This window comes from Limulus polyphemus, unplaced genomic scaffold (assembly GCF_000517525.1).
Source record: "Limulus polyphemus unplaced genomic scaffold, Limulus_polyphemus-2.1.2 Scaffold132, whole genome shotgun sequence".
Classification (NCBI taxonomy): domain Eukaryota; kingdom Metazoa; phylum Arthropoda; class Merostomata; order Xiphosura; family Limulidae; genus Limulus; species Limulus polyphemus.
Window position 1 is genome coordinate 478,765 of NW_013665742.1, and position 9,125 is coordinate 487,889.

Below are 9,125 nucleotides of genomic sequence, written 5' to 3' on the forward strand. Positions count from 1 at the left end.
GTAGGGGTGAGCTCCAGCGCTCAGCAGATTCTGTGTTGATGGTAGGGGTGAGCTCCAGCGCTCAGCAGATTCTGTGTTGATGGTAGGGGTGAGCTCCAGCGCTCAGCAGATTCTGTGTTGATGGTAGGGGTGAGCTCTAGCGCTCAGCAGATTCTGTGTTGATGGTAGGGGTGAGCTCCAGCGCTCAACAGATTCTGTGCCACTATAAAGTGAAGTCTTTGCACAGCTTTGTTTAGGTTTTGTAACCATTAGGTCTAGATTTTGTTATTCATAATCTGTTAGCACATCCTCCTTATTTCTTACCCTCATGACCGGTTTTGACCCATCATTCAGTAATTATAATTTGATCTGTCTTAATAGATGTTGCGACAGTTAATAACAATGGACCAATTACTAACCTTTTCTTCAGTTCATTACCTTATATGGGAACAGCACCTTTTGGAGTCATTGCTGTTTCATTATTTTCTTCTATCTCTCTTATTTATAGTTCCATAAGTTCTTTGGGGTAAAATATGTTGCTTCAATATTGAAGTGACAGGCAAAAGGTCAATTTTTTATGACATAAACTAATTATGTACTAAAAACCGACCAGTCATTGCTGTTTCTTTCAGTAAAACAAAACCGAATATTTATAGGATTTTTACACACCTGCATCTTAACAACTCTCTGTCATGATAAATGTGGTTTGAGAGAAAAAAACAAATGTGAAATTTTGAATAATTGTTATTATTTTTTTCAACTTGTCTGTCATATAGAACATATAAATTTTACAAACTTGTTTGGCTTAGTCTGTCGATTTAAAATTGTAAAACAAGGTCTTGATGTTTTTAATAATTAGTATGGTTTCTTTTACCATCATATCAGATTGTGAATGGTTGAGAGTTGTCTTAGGCCTCACTATTATAACATAGTATGAATATTTTTTGATAATTATTAAATGATTTGTTCATGTTTTGTATTGAAAATTATCTTAAATCTGAGTGACATGGGAAGCACTGAAAATATCTGCATGCTTGGCAAAAAAATCAACATAAATAATAACTTGAGAAATAAATTACTTTGCTTCTTTATGAACAACAGTCTGTTCAATTCATTAGTTTTCTTTTCCATTTTTGGGCATCTCTACAAATAGCAAACAATTATTTATTTACTGTGGAAGTGAAACATATAAAGGGCATTCCATTAAAAGTAACTTTGTAAGTAAGACTTATAAATACTGATATAATACTGTTGTATATAAAATAGCTTTAATGGACTTGGCTTTAAGTTACACATCAAGACTAGGATACAATGCAGATCAGCTCTCCTTCTCTTCTCTTGTTCTTCCCGGCTTCTGTTCAAGAATTGAACAGTTAGCCAGATAGTATATTTTACCCACACAGTTAGAACTTATTTATAAATACATGCTTTAAAATAATTAGACGTAAAATATCGAATAGCTAATCGGTATGTATCATCCCAGCCGCGAAGTCCTTAATATTTCTAACTCCTCAATAGGATTATAAACTTAATTTCGCGTGTGGAGCTGAAGAGGAACAACTGTTTCTGAGTGCTCCTGGTTGATTCTCAAGACCCCTCGGGGCTTGTTATATATTAAACCAAAATACCTGCCAAGGTAGTTAGTTAGTGTCTTTAATTTAGGCTAATATTGGCGAGTAATCAACTTTGATGCTTGAAAAAATAACCATTTATTGCTTAACTAAACATAAATTTTTGCAACGTATTTGATTTTAGGTTCGGAAATAATGCTGGTGTTTTATGAACAGGGTACTGCCTAGTTTTCAGCTGTTACAAAAAATATCTTATACAATTTACGTTGCGTGTTTGTGAATTTGTTTGTTTGTTTGTTGACCACATACCCCTCTCACAGTTTTGAAGCTAGCAGGACCAAACTTAGCACACACAGTTGAGGTAACCTTAGTGCATAATTATCTGTATGGCGTAAACTAATGGGGGTGGGGGTCTACAACGCCTCTGAAATATCGCACTGGTATGATGGGAGTAGGATTAGGGGTAGGTGATGAGTTCTATTTTTTGTGTACCAAATTTATATATTTTTTTATAAGTATACTTTATAGCCACAACTTTTGGCCATTTTTTTAGTCGCATTCGTGTTTTTTATTTTATTTTTCATCATAGCTACAGTTCACTATTTAATCTTACCAATCATCATACTTACCCGCTTTCATTTTCAAATTATTGTTAGATATTTTCTGCAGCATTTTTTTTTCACTGAAATTTTCTATTCATTATTTCTCCATTTTGAGTAAACTGTGATTGTTCAACAAATACAGAATTAGGCCTTGTTGTCTGAAGCTTTTATTAACCAGGGAGGCCTCCAGCACACATAGTTTTACTCAAAGTATACAACATCCCTGGTTTTCCAGAATCAATGACATGTTGTGCTGACAAACTTTGATTTTGTTTGCTGTTAAAAACGGGGTTAAACATTAATCAAAAGTGATTAGTCTGACATATGTCTATATAGACATATATACATATAGAAATATACGTCTATAGCCTTTTATTTCACTTAATAATTATGTTACCATGTGAACAGCCTGCTGTTAAAAACGGGGTTAAACATTAATCAAAAGTGATTAGTCTAACATATGTCTATATAGACATATATACATATAGAAATATACGTTTATAGCCTTTTATTTCACTTAATAATTATGTTACCATGTGAACAGCCTGCTGTTAAGCGTTTATTTGTTTCTATTTAAGCACAAAGCTACACAATGGGCCTTCTGTTCCGTGCCCACCACGGGTATCGAAAACCTATTTTTAATGTTATAACACTTACCGCTGAGCCATTGGGAGGTGTTGAACATTTGAAATTGTTGTTATTCTAGCTGTTAATAATCAGTGTAGGAAAAGTGTTCGTTTAACGGTAACCTTATTTTTCTTTTTGGAGCTTAAAGAGGATTGAAGTAATGTGTTTAACAACTCATAATACTTGTTAGTATTGAAGTTTCAAAGCTTTATATTAGTTATGTAGATCCAAAACGATTAATTATTGGTCAAAAATACTGGATTGGTTCTTTTACAGTTGTGCCTTTCACAAATAACTTCCAAGAAAATAATACGCATGTGCTTTCAACTAAACAAAGTTTCTTTACAACCAAGTACTCATTAGTTTGATTTTTATGCTTCGTATTGAATGAAACCTGCCTGTTTGTTATCAGTAACAAATTCGTTTACATTTAGTTCTATGTGTTTAAACAGCACGCGATCTATTCGTATCTGTCAGGTATCGAACTTTAATTTAGGTACATGTAGATAGTCGATGTTGATCATATGAGCTAGTGCAACGTTTTTGCTTTCATTTCTGTCGCAAATTGTTGTGTCACGAGTCACGCAAACTTACTGCAACGTTTAAGTGATTATTATGTACAAAATGAGATAAGGAACAGTTGCTATTGGCAAAAGGCCAAATTTTGCGTTCGGGGTGGGGTGGGGGTGGACGATAATGTTAATAGGAATAAACCCAGAGTATCTGATTTTTAGAAAAAAATTATTTTATTATATATATATATATAATTGATTCCACTATGTGTGAGAATACGAAATATCGCTGTATTACAATAGATTTACGACATAAATTACTAAGAAAATATAATCGCCTGGGGGATCATGTAGACCCCCACCTTCGTAGTTAAGGGTTAAATAATGCATGACTGCAAATACCTAAACACACACACACACATATTTGTCAAATTCACTTATGTTAAGTGATAAACATTTTACAGAATTATCATTATGTTGGATGTCAATGTTTTAGATATTGTTTTAATCAGCCTTGTGTATTATAGATGTTCAAATATTTGAAAGTAATATGTATGAACACTTGATTCCAATTACACTCCACGAAGAAACCAAATATTGCACCGTCATGTATCGGCCTTTGATATAGCAATAACAAAATCTTTATAAATTACATCCTTAATTCCAGTTAACTTGAACGTTATAATCCCAGAAGGTGCTTCCTTAGCGTTTCATTAAAATAACTACATTCATTTCATGTTATTTTTCCTCACATTTTTCTCCGAACTAAGATTTCATTGTTTGGCAATATATCCCATTTTAATTGTTGTAATGTCCATTTATTGAAACTGTACTTAGGACTATTTTGTTTCTTGAGCTGTGTTACAGTTACTTGTTTTGTATGAAACGTTTTGCATACGTTTTGATCTCCAAATATTTCATTTAAATACAAAGGGACAATTCAAGTTATGAATGAATAAAGAATAACGTAAAATTACATCATCCACACAGTATCTACTATATACAGTGCCGATGAGGTCTTTCGCATAATACCGCGTCTCATCAGGCTGGCTGGGATACGACAGACATAGTAATGGTCGAGGCATTATTTATGTCATCAACTTGCTTGGACAACAGTTTGAATTATTCTAAAGTTCTGAACTTTAATTCATATAGGTTTTAAGTCGTTTCACACCAGAATTGGGTTTATTATTTATTAATATCAAATTATTTGTCTAACGCCACAATGATTAATATTATTTCATTTTATTTTGAATTAACTTTACTCATACTCCAGAAGAACTGGCGAATCAGCGAGCTAGTTATATTGCTCAACTCGGTTTATATTATTTTAGAATATATATACATATAAAAACATGTTTCGAACTACAATACATTATATTAGTATTTTTGTTATTTCTTGTACATTCATACACACACAACCGATCGAACTGATTCAAATGCTGCTTGAGTTATCGAAATAGTTCGTTTATTGTACTTCCAAAAACTGCTTCCTTTCTCATATTAACTTTTTTCCTGCAGCATCTTTATATTTTTTTCTTGTTTTTCAGCAGGCTTCGTTTCTCAATGCAACTGTAGAAACTTTCCTGATGTTGAAAATCAGTTTTGTCTGAAAAAATAAATACAGGGAGAATTAAATAGACATAGCAACGTGCTACTACCGCCCATTGACCGGTTCTCCGAAATCTCTTTAAAATTCTGCAGAAAGGTTTTGTGAAACCGCCACCTAGGTATCGTTTTTATAAGTATTTGAGAATACAATTCTTAGCAAAGTATTTATCCAGATTTTTTTTTCTTTCGTTTGTATTATATAACATTAAACATTTACGTCTGTACCGACTATTAAACATTATTCTCTTTATGCACCAAATAGAAGTACAGAAGTCGTTTCTTTTTTCAACTGAATGGTTTTTTTGTTTACTATTCCAGGAATTTGAGATTTACGTTATTTTTAATAAACCATAAGCCTGGCGTGATGTCGCAGTGGCGCATGCGTTGACGTCTGCAATTTCTTAACATTTAACACATTATATACTATAATCCTCAATATTAAGACAACATGTACGTATATTTTTATCTTAAAGTTTCATCGTATAAAAATTTATAAATATTAGGGTATAGAAAACATATTACCCAATGTTTTTGTAAATCAATCTATAAACACCTAACGTAATAAAACTATATATTTTTCGTTTCCCCTTTGTACTTTTGTTTTCCAGAAATATATTGTTGATTTAACCACTTTCTATAGAAATTATCGCAGTTAATTATGTATGACAAAATCATCCTTCATACTTTATATTCATGTCATAATATATATCTATATAAGAGTTGAAATATATCTAAAAATATCTTATAAGTTCCGGAATGTTCGTCAAATACCTACATGCGTATCTTCACAGGCACATAAGGCCTCACCTTGTGCTTTTCACACCTGACGTTCTTGTGCCAATCGTTAGACTGCATACAAGTTGGTTCTCAGATCTCTTTAATTGTTGCTTTCCAACTTTTCCTTTACGTTGCAGGTTCGGCATGTCCAGGTGGTTAGGGCGCTCGAGTCGCAATTTGAGGGTCGCGGGTTGAATCCCCGTCACATCAAAACATGCTCGTTCTTTCAGCCGTGAGGGCGTTATAAAGTAACGGTCAATCCAACTATTCGTTTGTAAAAGAGTAGCCCAAGAGTTGGCGGTGGGTGGTGATCATTAGCTGCCTTCCCTCTAGTCTTTCACTGCTAAATTAGGGACGGCTAGCGTAGATAACCCTCGTGTACCTTTGCGCGAAATTCAAAACAAAGAAACCTTTACGTTGCCATTCTAGAACTATTGCAGAATCCTACCACGTGAACCTTCCTCTATGCAGCATGCACGCCACCTGTTGTTTAGTCATTTCACGTAGTTTGCTGTTGATGATGCAGTGTTGCCATTTAATTTTGCATATCATTCGTATACATACGCTATCAAAACTACCAGGTTATATCATAGGTTATATCTCAGCGCCGTGCAGTAGGACTGACAGGACCTAGCTGTTTTATAACTCCAAAATTGTTTTCCACACTGATATTGTACAATTTCCAAGTTTTATTCAGTGATTATTTAGTTTATATATTTGTCTTTGCTGAAAATACTGCTTCCTAGACGTGTAAAGGGATCTACTTTTTGCCAGATCTTCTCCGTTTAGTTGTACTATTACATCCTGCCCGCATACTTCCATAATCATAATCTTCCCGCCACTAATCTTCAAACCAATTGCTGTTTCATTATGTGAAATTGTTTCTGATATTTCTTACATCCTCTTCTTGAGTGAATCTGCTGAGTGCAAACTAATCTTTGAATATTAAAACATTTAGTCACATGTTTCTGCTGGTCTTGATTATTACTAGTTCTTCTACATGAGTCACTCTAGGCTTGAACAGAACAAGAAAAGTGATAGAACACATTTTTGTCTTACTCACGTTGGTACTGTAAACTATTCACAATTGTAGGGCTAACTCTGAAATGTTCTTACTGAATGAAACCTTCTATTTAAATCATTATATTTTTTTCCACATAATCAAAAACATCTTTCAAAACCTATCACAAGAAAAATAGTAATGATAAAGTATAATGTTTAAACTACACCAAACTAGTGTTAGCCGGTATAATATATTAATGATAAGAATTCATTGTTTGTTTGTTTATAGTTAAGCGTAAAGCTACACAAATGGCTATCTGTGCTCTGCCCAACACGGGTATCGAAACCCATTTTCTAGCGTTGTAAGTCAGCAGACATACCAATGTGCTACTGGGGGACTAGGAACTCACAACTGATGATTTAATTAAATAGGAAAGGTAGGCCTAACTTTCGGTAGCTTAAATTACATTTACAGAAAAACAAAATGAAAGAGCATTAGGGCTAAGAATTGTTGAAGCTGCAAAGAAATACATATCTTCCTGGTGGCTAGGTCTTCTGTTGGTCAGAAGATGATCATTCTAAATACTGTAATTAACGGCCAAATAGTAAAGTTGTTACCTTTAATTTATTTGTTAAAACGGAGGTTACTATGTAAATCTAACAAACACTATTTATGCTTCAGGTATTAACAATGCCTTATAGAGGAGATTAGTTTTTTCACTCTTAAAACTTACAAATGTAATGTATGTAAGTCGCATTACTCCTTAATGATTCTTAAGCAGTGAATCGTACTTGCAACTTACAAATAAAAAACAAAGATGACGAGTAACCAACGAGTATGAGCTGCACTTCTCGTGATAAATTTTCTATGGTAGCTTTACGAGTATAAAAGTGACATATGTCTCGATGTGGTGATTTGATTATCTCATGCATCAGCTTAGACGTAATTCACTAGTAGCAAGGGCTATGAAAGTAGCACATTTCTCTCTGTGTAGTACTTTAACGCTTTCACAAAATAATATTTTTTAATAATCATGGCAGAGAATGTATGACATACTTTATTCATAAATGTACCTGCAAAAAAAAAACACATAAAATGATGCATGGAATAGAAAAAAAAAATTACCAAATGTTCACGATGTTAGAAAAACACGTAGGTTCAAAAAGTCTTGATAGAAATGAATAAAAACCCTATAACCCAAGCGCTTTCGAAAGGTGGACCTTTCTTCTTCAGAGGTAAACTGGGAATGTTGTTATACCCAGAGCGAAATTTGTCCCACTAAATACATCCACTTTATATATTATATTTGGTGAAGTTTACGTTTCAAGTAAAGTTATTCTCGAGAAACGAACTACCAGAGTTGATGAAAAAGGATAGATCTATCATAAATAACGACTGCCAGAATTTAATGCAAAAGGCTATTCGAAAGAAATGATATCCTAAAAAGGATAGTCTCTCGATGGACACATATTTAGTCCTAGCTTAGGTATTAAATAGAATAGATCACAGAAATCAATAATATGATATCTGAGGAAAATATCTTGAAAGGGTCTTAATGTATGGAATACAACGAATTTTTAGCAACTGCGAAAAAGCATTTCGAGATAAATACTTAAATCTATTAATATTTTTATCATCAATTCATATGTGACCTCGTTCACCAAGGGATCACGCAAACTCGACGAAAATTAGATGATGATACACGTGATCTGTTAGCTGTATATTCCGCTGTGAAGGGAAGAGCACATTTAATAAATTGAAAATTCGATTAATGATTATGTATTTAATTAGTAATAAATCATACATGAATAACAGTATCAATAATTGTACGTAACTTAGGAGTAATCCATGAGCAGCCCACAAGGCTCATAAGACATAAAAAAGAACATTTACTAAGTTAAGTGTATCTGCATAACATTCATTAGTAACTAACGAAGAACGTACTCTCTGTGGGACATCGGTAAGTCTACGAACTTGTAACACTAAAATCCGGGTTCGATTCCCCCGCGGCAGACACAGCAGATAGCCCAATGTGGCATTGTCCTACAAACAAACAAGCTCAAGAAGAAATGAAAAAATGTAAAGTTAAATAAAAACAAAGTATTTCTGTAATTAAGAAGAACGTAAATAGCGAGTCTATTTATTCCTTCTGTTGGCGTATGGTCAAATGTTCTTTCCTTAAAGCATGACCTGGCATGGACAAGTGGTTAAGACGCTCGACTTGTAATCTGATGGTCGCGGGTTTGAATCCCAATCCCACCAAACATGCTCGCCCTTTCAGCCGTGGGGGCATTATAATGTGACGGTCAATCCCACTATTCGTTGGTAAAAGAATAGCCCAAGAGTTGGCGGTGGGTAGTGATGACTAACTGCCTTCCCTCTAGTCTTACACTGCTAAATTAGGGACGGCTAGCGCAGATAGCCCTAGTTGCGCGAAGTTAAA

At 34.0% G+C, this 9,125-nt stretch overlaps 1 long non-coding RNA gene across 2 annotated transcripts; it reads right to left on the bottom strand.

Moving 5' to 3' along the window:
- Positions 1-4,569: 4,569 nt before the first annotated feature.
- Positions 4,570-5,888, bottom strand: LOC111089888. Of its 2 annotated transcripts, none has more exons than XR_002614046.1 (2): positions 5,710-5,888; positions 4,570-4,900 (listed from the first exon to the last, which is right to left on the bottom strand). It is a non-coding gene; the product is annotated as an uncharacterized LOC111089888 (long non-coding RNA). The 2 variants fall into 2 exon arrangements; XR_002614047.1 differs by having other exon boundaries at positions 5,678-5,888.
- Positions 5,889-9,125: the final 3,237 nt, after the last annotated feature.